Genomic DNA, 14139 nt, shown 5'->3' on the forward strand with positions numbered 1-14139 from the left:
CAACCTGGAGAAAGTTGGAATGAAATGTCAGGATAGTGACAGGGGATTGAACACCTGGGGTGCCTACAAACCTGTCTCCCCAGTGCCTGGAAAAGCTCCCCTCTATGAGTCAAACCAACTACATTTTGCAGCCTCAAAGTTGTTCCTAGGACTAACTCTTCAATAGTGAGCTCCGACTTCTGTTTTGCTTTCTGCTCACCCTGCCCACTTGTCCAGTAGCTTGTACTTCTCAGTCGTTTATTAACCACACAGTTGTGACACTACCCATGACTTTTCACACTGGGTTTCTATTTCTGCAGTTTTAATTTCACACAGACACACACATACACTCTTTCACACTACACTCTCTCACACACACACAGACGCATAGAGTCATACAACATGGAAACAGACCATTCAGTCCAACCAGTCCATGCCGAATATAATCCCAAACTAAACTAGTCCCACCTGGCTGCTCCTGGCTTGTATCCCTCCAAACCTGTCCTATTCATGTAATTATCCAAGCACCTTTAAAATGTTGTAATTATACCCACATCCACCACTTACTCTAAAAGTTCATTCCACACATGACCCACCCTCTGAGTAAAACATTTGCACCGGTGTCTTTTTAAAATCTCTTTTCTTTCATCTTAAAAATATGCCCCCTAGTCTTGAAATTTCCCCATTTTAGGGAAAAGATGCCTACCATTGAAACTATCTATACGCCTCGTGATTTTATAAACCTCTATAAGGTCACCCCTCAACCTCCTACTCTCCAGTGAAAAAGTCCCAGCATATCCAATCTTTATAACTCAAACACACTCTCTCACATACATATACCCCCATTCAATCTTACACACTCAGACACATACACACAGAAACAGACATACACACTCATGCAAAAACACACAAGAACAGAGACACAAACACAAATACACACATATGCAAACACACAGACACATAAACACATACAGACACCACCTGCAAATATGCACACACAAACACACAGAAACATGTACACAAAGGCACACAGAGACATATACACACATGCACACAGGAACACTTACACACAGAAACATGCACATACAGGGAATCACACACACAGACACACACGCCGCAGCACTGTATTCTCCTTTTACATCTGATAACTTGACATAAATATTGCATTTGACAAGCTCTATAAACATGTTAGAAAGACATCACATTCTCATTTGGTCTTGCTGTCTCTCTTTCTACAGACCACACACATTACCAACTGCAAGTATCAGAATGTGGAAGTTTATTTACATACTGACCAAGCCTCAGTATCCAACTTTGGAAATTCACGCTGAGCCTGCATGCAGGAAATTCAACCAGCTAATAAAATCCAGCTGAAAGTGATCATTTTTATTCACTCATGAGACTTGGCTGTTGCTGGCTGGGCCAATATTCATTGCCTATCCCTGGTTGCCCTTGAGGAGGTTGATGGTGAGCTGTCTTTGTGAACCATTGCAGTACATAAGCTGATTCTATATTGTTAAACATTATGACCTGGGAAGCTAATCATTCAACGTTTATTTTTGTTGGCTCTAAGGAGTGGAAAATGGAGACAGAGAGATCTGCTGTTGGAGGACGTTCAAAAATCTCTTGAGGCCTTCCTCACAATCAGAGCAAAGAAATGTCCGTGCCCGGTGAGCAGGTGGTGGTCTGGCCAAAATTGGTGGAATCATTCATAATGTTTCCAAAAGTACAAGTTGTGTTGAGAGTGAGTGGCACATGGGTTAATGTCACTGTCCTTCCAATCCAGGAACTGTCTCCTGTCCTTAATGGGTTAGCGCAGCTTCAAAACTGATTGCTAATTGCTTAGAGAATAACTGCTGTAAATTAGCTGTCTCATTCTGAAAAGGTGCCCATTCAACAAATGAAAAAACTGATGGGAAACAAAAGAGGAACTCTTCTGAAATTGAGGCTGTTTGTTCATGAATAGGGCTGAAGAAACATTCTCCTTATACATCTCTGTACCAGGTGGTTCAATGGTAATGTCCCTACCTCCAGGATAGCAGCACCAGGTTCAAATCCTACGCGAAGCATTCCCAAAGTAAGTTCCAAAAAGCTATGACCCTCTGAAAGAATCTTTCTTAACACATCTCTGTTTTAAAAGGGCGACTGATTTTCAAACAGTGACTGCTCGTGCTACATTCTCCTAAAAGTGGAAATATCCTCCCCACACCCACCGTGTCAAGACCTCCCAGATTCTTAAATGTTTCAATCAAGGCACCTCGTAGTCTTCTGAACCTAGACACAAGACAAAAATAAAAACATGAAGTACAAGAGAAACATAGCAGAACTGGCAGCATTTACAAAGAACAAGAGAGCAGTCCTTAGTGGGATAACCGGGGTTTATGGTTAGTCAATGGGTACCATCACAGTCACTCAGAGTCTGTTCTGATTCCAAATGCAAGGGATTAAAAAGTCATAGAGTTACGGCTACTCTCAGTCAGGTTCTTGGTCCTACCAGAGTCCAGTGACCCTGCAGCCCATAGATGGGGGTAGAGTCAATCCCGCATAGCAAGGGCAACAAATTCAGAGGTTATAGGTAGGTCAGTCATGAAGCTGTGAAGATATCAGTCCAGGGTGGGCTATTGTTAGTTGTGGGAATTTAGTCAATGATACTGAGGGGTCTCAGCCCATGGAGTCTTAGAGAAAGTGGGCAACTTCTTTTTAATTCATTCATGGAATGAGGGCATCATTATCTAGGCCAGTATTTATTGCTCATCCCGAATTGCCCTGAGGGCAGTTGAGAGTCAACCATATCGCTTTGGGACTGGAGTCAGATGTAGGCCATACCAGGTAAGGATGGCAGATTTCCTTTCCTAAAGGACATTAGTGAAACAAATGTGTTGTCTGACAATTGACAATTGTCATCATTAGGGTCTTAATTCCAGAATTAATTGAATTCAAATTTCACAATTTGCCATGGTGGGATTGGAACGCAAGACACTAGAGCATTAGCTGAGTTTCTGGATTAATAGTCCAGTGACACCAGGTCCTTGCCTCCTTGTCAATTCTGGGGATTGATTTTGGAGTTCTGAAGAAAGGTCACTGGACTCAAAACATTAACTCTGCTTTCTCTCCACAGATGCTGCCAGACCTGATGAGTTTCTCCAGCAATTTCTGTTTCTGAGTTCATTTTACTGGGTTGCTCAGGGAATGGTGACATTGGTGAGGGCATTTGGATACAGTACTTTGGACTTCAGTGAACAGCAGGGGCTGGGAGCTCAGGAAGGAGTATTCAAACAGGTCACGGTAACTCTAACCTCTACATGGGAAAGGTGTAGGGCGCTCAATGATTTTATAAACCTCTATAAGGCCACCTGTCAACCTCGTACTCTCCATTGAAAAAGTCCCAGCCTATCCAGTCTTTCTTTATAACTCAAACACACTCTCTCACAAACACATACTGTAAACAACTGAGGATGAAATATCACTGGAGGGACAGGTACAGCAACACAAAAGGGAACATGAAACAAAAACAGAAATTGCTGGAAAAGCTCAGCAGGTCTGGTAGTATCTGTGAAGAGAAATCAGAGTTAATGTTTTGGGTCCAGTGACCCTTCCTCAGAATGGCTCTTCCAGGTTGGTGGTTGGGCCAAAAACACTACCCTGAGGAGTTCCTGCAGAGATGTCCTGGAGCTGAGATAACTGACCTCCAACAACCACAACCATCTTCCTGTGTGCCAGATAAGACTCAAACCAGCTGAGAGTTTGCCCCCTGATACCCATTGATTCCAGTCTTGCTAGGACTCCTTGTTGCCATATTTGATCAAATGAAACACCCGAGCTGGTCGTCACTGAGCGGGTTATTGCTGAGCAGGTGCTGCTTGATAGCACTGTTGATGACACCTTCCATCATTTTACTGATGATCGAGAGTGGATTGCTGGGCGGTAATTGGCCGGATTGGGTTTGTCCTGCTTTTTGTGTTCAGGACATACCTGGGCAATTTTCCACATTGTTGGGTAAGTGACAATGATGAAGCTGTACTGGAACAGCCTGGCTCAGAGTGCAGCACGTTGTGAAGCAAACATTTTCAATAATATGGCTGGAATGTTGTCAGGGCCCATAGCCCTTGCAGTATCCATTGTCTCTAACTGTTTCTTGATTTCATGTGGAGATTCAATCAAATTGGCTGAAGACTGGCATTGTTACTGGGGATCTCTGGAAGTGTCAGATGCCCAGTCTTCTGAGTGTCAGAAACCTGGGGCATTTATTTCTCGAGTAGGTGTGGAAATGTGTCAGTGACTTGGGGCAACATGGTGGCTCAGTGGTTAGCACTGCTGCCTCACAGTGCCAGGGACTCAGGTTCAATTCCACTCTCAGGTGAATGTGTGTGTGAAATTTGCACATTCTCCCTGTGTCTGCATGGGTTTCCGCTGGGTACTCCAGTTTCCTTCTACAGTCCAAAGATGTGCAGATTAGGTGGATTGGTCATGCTAAATTACCCATTGTGTCCAGGGATGTGAAGGTTGGATGCATTAACCATGGGAAATGCAGGGTAGAGGGATGGGTCTGTGTTGAATGCTCTTTGGAGGGTCAGTGTGGATTTGTTGGGCTGAATGGCCTGTTTCCACACTGTATGGATTCTGTGTGCTTCCAACTCTAATCTGGAAAGGGAACCCATCGAGGTGAAAGCCTCTCATCTAGTGGAGAAAGGAGGTGAAAGCCTTGCTGGTACGTTCTCTGAGGGTTCAGTGATCCCTTCCTCAGAGGTGGAGGTGGAACTGAGGATCTCTGGTGCTGGCATCTTTGTGGATGTTTGCTGATTGCCACTAGTGCTGCATAAGAAGAAAATTAGGAATTAATTATCTAAAAAGGGGTAAAAAAAATGGTAATGGGAGAGCAGCACAACACAATGAAATGGGGTGATTGGCTATTGAGGTCCCCCCATCCCCACATGAGTGGTCATGCTGTTCCCTGGCCAGGTTGAGTGTTTTCTTCTCATAAGATTTGATGAATGCTGGAACTCTTTCTCTCTCCCTGTTTCTCCTATTACCTCGGAATACAGTGAAAAAGCAAATTGGGAAAGCAACCCTTTACTGAGAATTCAATGATATTGACAGATTCCGCTATTGCTCAGGATATTATCAACCAGTAAACAACAGTGTGGTCTCAGGTTTAAAAGAAAACACCTCAAGGACTGTAAGGAACATTTAATTACATAATCTTCATTTTCTCTGCACCAGACACTCTCCTATTTAAGCTAATCCCCTGTGTTTATGTCTGTTTGATGTTATATTTACGTTTTTAGGGTTCATAGGTAATAACATTCCTTTAACGCTCACTCAAGAAAACCTTAGACATTGATTCCTCCATTTTATAGCAAACTACATTTTAATTGAAGTAATTTATTGCGATTACCAAGAGGGGGTAAAAGAGCACAGTTGATTCCTCCTTCCTCACCTGGTTGTGATACCTGAAAAGATACCACTGGGCTTTCTTATTGCAGTCTGTATGGTGAAAGCACTTTTACAATACAGTTGGGCAGGGAAGTCCAAAACGTTGACTTAGTCGCAATAGATATCTAATGTATTATGGATATATATCCAAGTTGGGATGATGTGTGACTCTGGAGGTTAATGTGCTGATGATGGTATTCAATGGTCTTGTTGTCCTTGTTCTGCTAACTATAAGTGAACAGAAATGAAAGAGATAACCAAATAAGTCATAGTTATGATGGTTTATACATCGTCAAAGTCAATCATAGCATAAAAGAGCTTATGGTAAATACTCAATAAATTTCTGGCTTGGTATCCAATATCATTCATGCAGAGACTAAAAGAAAGTAAAGCTTGACTAATGCTTTTTGTGATTGAAATAACTGCACAGGTATCCTTTTGGGATATCTATGAGATAATGATGATCATGAATCCGTTGTCAATTGTCAGAAAAACCCATCTGGTTCACTAATGTCCTTTAGGGAAGGAAACTGCCATCCTTACCTGGTCTGGCCTACATGTGACTCCAGTCCCTCTCGGCAACTAAGGATGGGCAATAAATGCTGGCCTATCTAATGACGTGAATGAATAAAAAAAAGGTAATCTGACAGCACAAGTGCACAAAGTACTCTTGAATGATTCATACAGCCATTCCGAGTACCTTTTGAAGGTAAAATCCCTTGTAATTATCACCCTCGGTCTCATTCAGGGGATAAAAAGGATTCAGCAATTTTCTTTTAAGCTGATGACTTATCCATCCATACCTCAAATTGAACATCAACATTTCAGTTTGACCAGCTGTGTTTAAGATCTCTGTAGTCTCTCCCAAACTCATTTTGTCCTCAGCTATGAATGTTTGTACAACAGCATTTTTTGTATGAGTTCCTCTCAAGTACTTACTCAGAGTTTACAAATCTGAAAAAAGATCAGGTACACGTTTTTTAGGATTCAGGGGAACAGATTGATGGAACAAGCTTCTTTGAAGATTCTATTCAGTGTCAGATAGTTTGTTCACTTTAGTTCACTAATAGAGCTGTCATGAGGACAGAGATAGAAGCTAACAGAACCCTTGTGCTTTTATTGTCTATTCAACTGTCAACCATCACTCTTGAAACATTTGCATTATTACTATAGGTGTGCAGATCTTTCGTCTTCCCTGTGTCACTGACAGCTTTTATCAGTCCTTTTAACATTTAGTGAATCCCTCACTAGTCAAAGACAGTATGAGCTCACTGCAGACTAAATGAATTCAATAACAGATGTTTGCTTGATGTATAACCAAAGGAAAGAATTGTGAAGAGGTTCTGAAGTTGATCACTGTCAAATGCACACAGAGTTTCTCAGTCACATTCTGCAATAAACTGGCATTCACTGACTCAGGAGATAGGAACATAAGAAAAGCAGTAGACCATTCAGCCCCTTGAGTGTGTTCTACCAATTCAATAAGATCATGGCTGACCTCTGGCCTAACTCCATATACCTGCCTTTGGCCCATGTCCCTTAATAGCTTTGCTTAACAAACATTTATCTATCTCAGATTTAAAATGAACAACTCATCTATGGTGGAAGAGAGTTCCAAACCTCTAACACCCTTTGCGTGTCGAAGTATTTCCTAAAATCTTTCCTGATTAGTCTGGCCCTGATATTTAGAGTATGCCCTTGGTTCTAGGTTGGGTACTGTTGTGTGCAGGGCATTACCTGAACAATAATGACCGATATTTTGACATTCTAGGAGCTTCTAAGGCCACAGTATCTCTTACACATAAAACTATACTTCCGACTAAGAGAAAAACAGCAATCGGGGCCATATAATATCTGCGCGTAAAATGAGCTGCACACTTCAGGATTCCTGATGGCCTTATCATCTGCGGCGTGAAATATGTGTTTTGAGAGGCTGCTGTTGCAGTTTCCATCAGTGGACACATGGAGTCACTGTTTACACAGTTAAGTGATTGCTGTTCTCCTTATTCAGTCTGTTCGGAGAGAGAAAGAGAGAGATGATCATTGCCTTTAGACCATATATTGGGTTTTGTGTTGTTAACCAGAATTCATTCCCAAAGCCAGCTTCATCAAGCGTTAAAGTTCTGAACCACTTTAAAATATTAACACTTATTAATTTCACCGTGCAGCCCCCTTGCTCTGGGGTGTGGACCAGTCTCGTAGTACTCCTATAAAGCAGGTGGGAAAGAGGCACAAGCACATTTCAGGTGAAACCTGAAACAGGCCCTTTGCATTTATCAATAAGTTTTTTAAAAATTCATTCACAGGATGAGGATATTACTGGTTAGGCAGCATTTATTGCCCATCCCTAATTGCCCAGAGGGCAGTTATGACTCAACCACATTGCTGTGGGTCTGGAGTCACATGTAGGCCAGACCAGGTAAGGGTGGTGAATCAAATGGGTTTTTCCAACAATCAATTCATGGTCCTGATTAATCTCGTAATTCAAGATTTTTATTGAATTCAAATTTCGCCATCTGCCACGGTACGATTTGATCCGAGGTCCCCAGAACATTATCTGGGTCTCTGGATTAATAGTCCAGTGTTAATACTACTGTGGCAATTGGGAGGAAGGCCAGGTGGATCTCATCGACTATGAGATCCTTGATTGGGGCTGTTAACTTGGGCCAATCAGGGAGCCCTGGCTGACAGATATATTCAGAGGGTCTCCTCATTCTAAAGACTGGCTTTGAGCTGGCTTGTCACAGCCCATGTCCAGTGCACATGTAAATAAAGGGGGACTTGGTGATGGGATACCAGCCTCTGTGCAGTTATTTCAACCCACTGAGCATTAGCTGACATATTATAGCCCCCACCCAGCCACACCATGATTAGCTTGTACTAATGATGGCACTGTCTGCCTCTGGGAGCCTCTGCTACCAAAATGAGGAGATTTGGAAAGTTACTGACCTGAATGTTGAATCAGGTGCAGGGATACTCCACTGAACTGCACTGTTAAAGAATCTGGACCTTGACGCTACTCCCTACCTCAATGATCATTACTCCTGCCCTCCCATTTTTCTCCCTCTGTGACTTCCTAACTCCTAGCAGGCAGCTCACTTTCCAACCTCCTGCTTCCAAACAGTGTCCCCTTTCCCAGCTGGCCTGTAATGTTGACCTCTGTCTTCACTTACCTGGAATCTGTTGTGACCCTATCAGTAACCTGATCTCTGATAACTCTACAGGCTGCCTGTTTTGGTATGAATGCATTAGCCATCACATTCAAGACACCAAATATTCTGTCCACTTCCCATGGACATGGATTTGTACCCCTAAACATCCATCACTATAACCATTAAAAACATCCAATTGACTCTTTGCATCTTTTATTCTGTGTTTTGCATGACCAGCACTGCTTTGTTGGGTGTAATAAAACGTTGAATAAAAGATACAGTCACCAAAACTGCCAACCTCAGAACAGCTCAGCCACTGTAACATTAAAAAAAATTCCACTTCTCACACCTATCTTTAAGGCCTCTCTGCGTGAGATTGATGAATTAGTGTCAACTGGTGCCAAATGTAAGCAGAGATTTTGCAATACTGTCCCGTATCCAGTGGCAACTGGATTGAAACTGGTAACTTCTGACAGAAAGAGAAGGCTTTCTTTTCCATCTGCTTTGGTCGGAATGAACAGTTTGCAGAATTTTTTGTGGACCACCTCACGAATATATTTAACTGTTCTATGGCTAGCCATGTGAAAATGTCTTCTTTGTTTGAATTGTCAACAATAACGATAGCTGGACTATGATTTTCAAACAATCAATGTAGCTGTTGGTTGAATTAACTAAACAGTGAGTTAATATAACGATCAAAAAAAACATCCTTTCGAGCCCAAACACTGCTGAATGCCAAAACAGTCAATTAATTAATTTCCAATCATCCAAGGTCAGCTATCTGAGTATGCACTCTCGAGGGTATAGTGCCACTAGAGATTGAGCTCTGGAAAGAAAACGAAAGAACTGCGGATGCTGTAAATCAGGAACAAAAACAGAAGTTGCTGGAAAAGCTCAGCAGGTCTGGCAGCATCTGTGAAGGAAAAAACAGAGTTTTAGGTCTGGTGACCCTTCCTCAGAACTGATGGTGGATAGGAAAATTGTATCAGAGATAGTAGGAACTGCAGATGCTGGAGAATCTGAGATAACACGGTGTAGAGCTGGATGAACACAGCAGGCCAAGCAGCATCATAGGAGCAGGAAGGCTGATGTTTCAGGCCTAGACCCTTCTTCAGAAATGGGGGAGGGAAAGGGGTTCTGAAATAAATAGGGAAAGAGGGGGAGGTGGATAGAAGATGGATAGAGGAGAAGATAGGTGGAGAGGAGACAGACAGGTCAAAGAGGTGGGGATGGAGCCAGTAAAGGTGAGTGTAGGTGGGGAGGTAGGGAGGAGATAGGTCAGTCCAGGGAGGACGGACAGGTCAAGGGGGCGGGATGAGGTTAGTAGGTCATGTCCATCCTGGGCCTCCTGCAGTGCCACAACGATGCCAGCCGAAGGTTGCAGGAACAGCAACTCATATTCCGCTTGGGAACCCTGCAGCCCAATGGTATCAATGTGGATTTCACAAGCTTCAAAATCTCCCCTCCCCCTACCGCATCCCAAAACCAGCCCAGCTCGTCCCCGCCTCCCTAACCTGTCCTTCCTCCCACCTGTCCCCTCCTCCAACCTCAAGCCCCACCCCCATTTCCTACCTGCTAGCCTCATCCTGAACCCTTGACCTGTCCGTCCTCCCTGGACTGACCTATCTCCTCCCTACCTCCCCACCTACACTCACCTTTACTGGCTCCATCCCCGCCTCTTTGACCTGTCTGTCACCTCTCCACCTATCTTCTCCTCTGTCCATCTTCTATCCACCTCCCTCTCTCTCCCTATTTATTTCAGAACCCCCTTCCCCTCCCCCATTTCTGAAGAAGGGTCTAGGCCCGAAACATCAGCCTTCCTGCTCCTATGATGCTGCTTGGCCTGCTGTGTTCATCCAGCTCTACACCGTAGATAGGAAAATGTTAGTTTATATGCAGAAGATAGGGTGGGGGAGAAGGTAAGGAGTAAACAATAGGTGGGGATAGAGCTAAAGAGAGAGAAGAGCAGTTGGACAGACAAAGGAGTAGATAATGATCTGGCTCTGAGGGTGAAAAGGCTATTGTTAAGGACTAACAATAGGTAGTGTGTATTTGCAAGCTGTGGGTTGGACCTGTTTGAGGGCCCTGTTGACATCGGTCCCGGGCAATCCTTGGTTGAGCAAGAAAGTGCACATTTTGGATGCTCCCTTGTCGAAGTTAGCCTTATTGGAACATATGCAATAGAGACAGAGGAACTGAGAGAATGGAACAGAGTCTTTACAGGAAGCAGGGTGTGAGGATGTATAGTCCAGGCAGCTGTGGGAGTCGGTAGGTATATCATGGACATTAGTGGCCAGTCTATCCCCAGAAATGGAAATAGAGATGTCGAGGAAAGGAAGGGAGGTGTCAGAGATAGAGCAGGTGAAGGTGGAAATTGGAAGCAAAATTGATGAACTTTTCCAATCTTGGATGAGACATAGAATCAGCACTGATGATATCATCGATATATCGGAGAAAGAGTTGTGGGTGGGGGCCGGAATAGGATTGGAACAAGGAATGTTCCATGTACCCCACGAAGACACAGGCATAACTAGGGCGCATGCGGGTACCCATGGCAACCCCTCTTACCTGATGAAAATGAGAGGAGTTAAAAGAGAAGTTGTTGAGGGTGTGATCGAGCGGAGGATGGTGGTGGTGGGTGTGGATGGTTCAGGCCTTTGCTCCAGGAAGAAGTGGAGAGTCGTAAGACCCTCCTGGTGGGGAATGGACATGTAAAGGGATTGCACATCTATGGTAAAGAGGAGGCAGCTCGAGCTTGCAAACTGGAAATTCTGAAACTGACTTAAAGCATCAGAGGATTCATGGATGTACATGGGCAGGGATTGGACCAGGGGAGAGAAGACTGAGTCAAGGTAGGAAGTGATGAATTCTGTGGGGCAGGAGCAGGCTGAAACAATAGGTCTGCCCAGAGAGTCCTGTTTGTGGATTTTTGGAAGGAGGCAGAAGCGAGCTATGTGGGGCAGTGGTGGGGAGATCACCAGATGAAATGAGATCAGTTACTGTAGTTGATACAATTGCCTGATGCATCATGGTGGGGTCATGGTCCAGGGGAAGGTAGGAGGAGGTATCTGAGAGCTGGTGCTCAGCCCCTGTAATGTAGAGGCCAGTACGCCAGACTACAACAGCACCACCCTTATTGGCAGGCTTAATAACAAAGTCAGGGTTGGATCTAAGCCGTTGTGTGTTAGCCTTAGTTCAATTGGTAACACTGTTACCTCTAAATCACTTAGCTGTGAGGTTCAAGTCCCATTCCAATTCACTGAGTATTTTTGGAATTATTTCTTAGAGCAGTAAGTTCTGGAATCAACCAATAAGTAGGCTGGTAATGTACAAGAGATGGGATTAATTAATGACCTTAAAGTAAAAGGAAGTCAGACGGCAATGATTATTAACATGATTGAATCCCACATTCAGTTTGAGGGAGTGAAGAATGGTTTTAAGACTAGCGCTTTAAACTAAAATGAGGGCCAGTGCGAAGCTGTGTAGACAAAGCTGGCTAACATGAACTGGGAAATTAGATTAAGTATAATGTAGTAGTAGACAATTAGGGAGAGATTTCATAACATTTAGCAAAGATGTATTCTAGCAAGGACTAAACAAAACAAGACTTAAGGAGAAGGATACACCATCTGGGGCTAACTAAGGACGTTAAATTATCAAATTGAAAGAATCAAAATATCATTTAGGCACTATTTTTTAAAGTGCTAGTAAATGTTAAGCTGGGAAAGGAAGTTTAAAGGAATATTTATTTGTGTTATACCCTTACAATGTTTTCCTGCGATGATGCTAATATCTGTGAAAACAGATGGACAGAATACAAAAAGCAGCAACAAAAAAAAGGAGCATGAAATTAGAATGACAGAGAAGGCTAATTATACATCTACAAATAGCAAGAATTTTTGCAGATATTTAAAAATGAAAACAGTGACTAAATTGAACATTATCCTTCTAGAGAGTGAGCCCAGTGAATTAATAAGGAAATGATGGATGAATTGAGCAAACATTTTACATCTATCTTCACTGTGGAAGACACAAATAATATCCCTGAAATAATTATAAATCAAGAGATGGAAGGGAGGAAGGAGTTTAAAACAATTATAAACACCAGGGAAAGTGTACTGAGAAAATTATGAAATATAAAGACTGACACATTGCCAGGTCCTGATGGACTTCATCTCAGAGTCTTAACAAAAGACTGATGAGATAGTGGGTGCAATGGTTTTAATTTTCCAAATTTCCCTTGATTCTGAAAAGTCCCATCAAATTAGAAAATAATAAATGTAAGTCATTATTTAATGTCATCAAGAAAAGAAGGAGACAGAAAGCTGGAAACTAGAGTCCAGCTAACATGTACCAGTGAAATTTACAGGAATTTATCATTAAGGAGGTTACAGCAGGATATTTAAAAAATCTCAATGTAATCATACAGAATTAAAAGGTTTTGCGAAAGGGAAATCATGTTTGGCTACTTTATTAGGGTTATATGAGGAGGAAACAAGGTATGTTGTTAAAACAGAACACACGGGAGTGATACGCTTCAATTTTCAGAAGGTATTAGACGAGGTGTAACATCAAAGTTTGATCCACAAAATCAGAGCTCATGGTGTGGGGTAACCTTGGATCGAGGCTGGCTAGCTAACAGGAAGTAGAGAGTACTAATAAATCAATCATTTTTGGTTTGACAAGATGGTTTGGAATGCTAGATTAGTCAGTGTTTAGTCTTCAAATATTTTTATCATTTGAATCATTTACTGTCATGTATATTCAATAGAAGAAACAGTGAAAAGTTTATACTGTCACCATGCATTGCTGCCATGCGAAGATGAAGGACTGAATCTTGGTGGCTGAACTTGCTGATGACTTGTAGAGTAAATTGTGAAGAAGACGTATGGAGTCTGCAAAAGGATATAGCTGGGCTACGTGAATGGGCAAAGAATTGACAAATGGAGCATAGTGTGGAAAACTGTGAGCTTACGCATGTTGATAGGAAGAAAATTTGAAGAATTCTAAGGCACCATTATATCTCAGAGTCTAAGTCACAAGAAATTAGTGTACAGGTACTGCAAGTGATTGAGAAGGCAAATGGAGTATTCTTGTTTATTGCAAGGGGAATGGAATATTAAAGTAACTGTTCTGTGACAGCTGTTCAGGGAATGGTGAGGCAACTTCAGGAATACTGCATATAGTTTTGTTGCCTTATTTAAAGAAGGATATCATTGCTTTAGAAGCTGTTCAGAGAAAGCTAACTTGATTGATTCTTTGGATGAAGGCATTATTTATGAGGAAAGGTTGGACAGCTTGGGCCCGCATTCAATGGAGTTTAGAAGGTTAAGGGGTGATCTCATTAAAACATACCAAGGTTATGAGGGACTTGACAGGGAGGATACTGAGGGGAGATATCCCCTTGGGGAAGAGATTTGAACAATAAGATGGTTCAAAAATAAGGTGTCTCCCATTTAAGAAGTAGTTCAGAGATAGTAGGAACTGCAGATGCTGGAGAATCCAAGACAACAAGGTGCAGGGCTGGATGAACACAGCAGGCCAAGCAGCATCATAGGAGCTCCTATGATGCTGC

General features: G+C 42.6%; 1 protein-coding gene across 1 annotated transcript in view; it reads left to right on the top strand.

The window, feature by feature from the left end:
• Positions 1–14139, top strand: part of ptafr (platelet-activating factor receptor) — a 90940-nt gene that overhangs the window by 61245 nt on the left and 15556 nt on the right. The gene's annotated exons all lie outside the window — the stretch shown is intronic.

The sequence above is a fragment of the Rhincodon typus genome, chromosome 27, assembly GCF_021869965.1.
Source record: "Rhincodon typus isolate 14 chromosome 27, sRhiTyp1.1, whole genome shotgun sequence".
NCBI lineage: Eukaryota > Metazoa > Chordata > Chondrichthyes > Orectolobiformes > Rhincodontidae > Rhincodon > Rhincodon typus.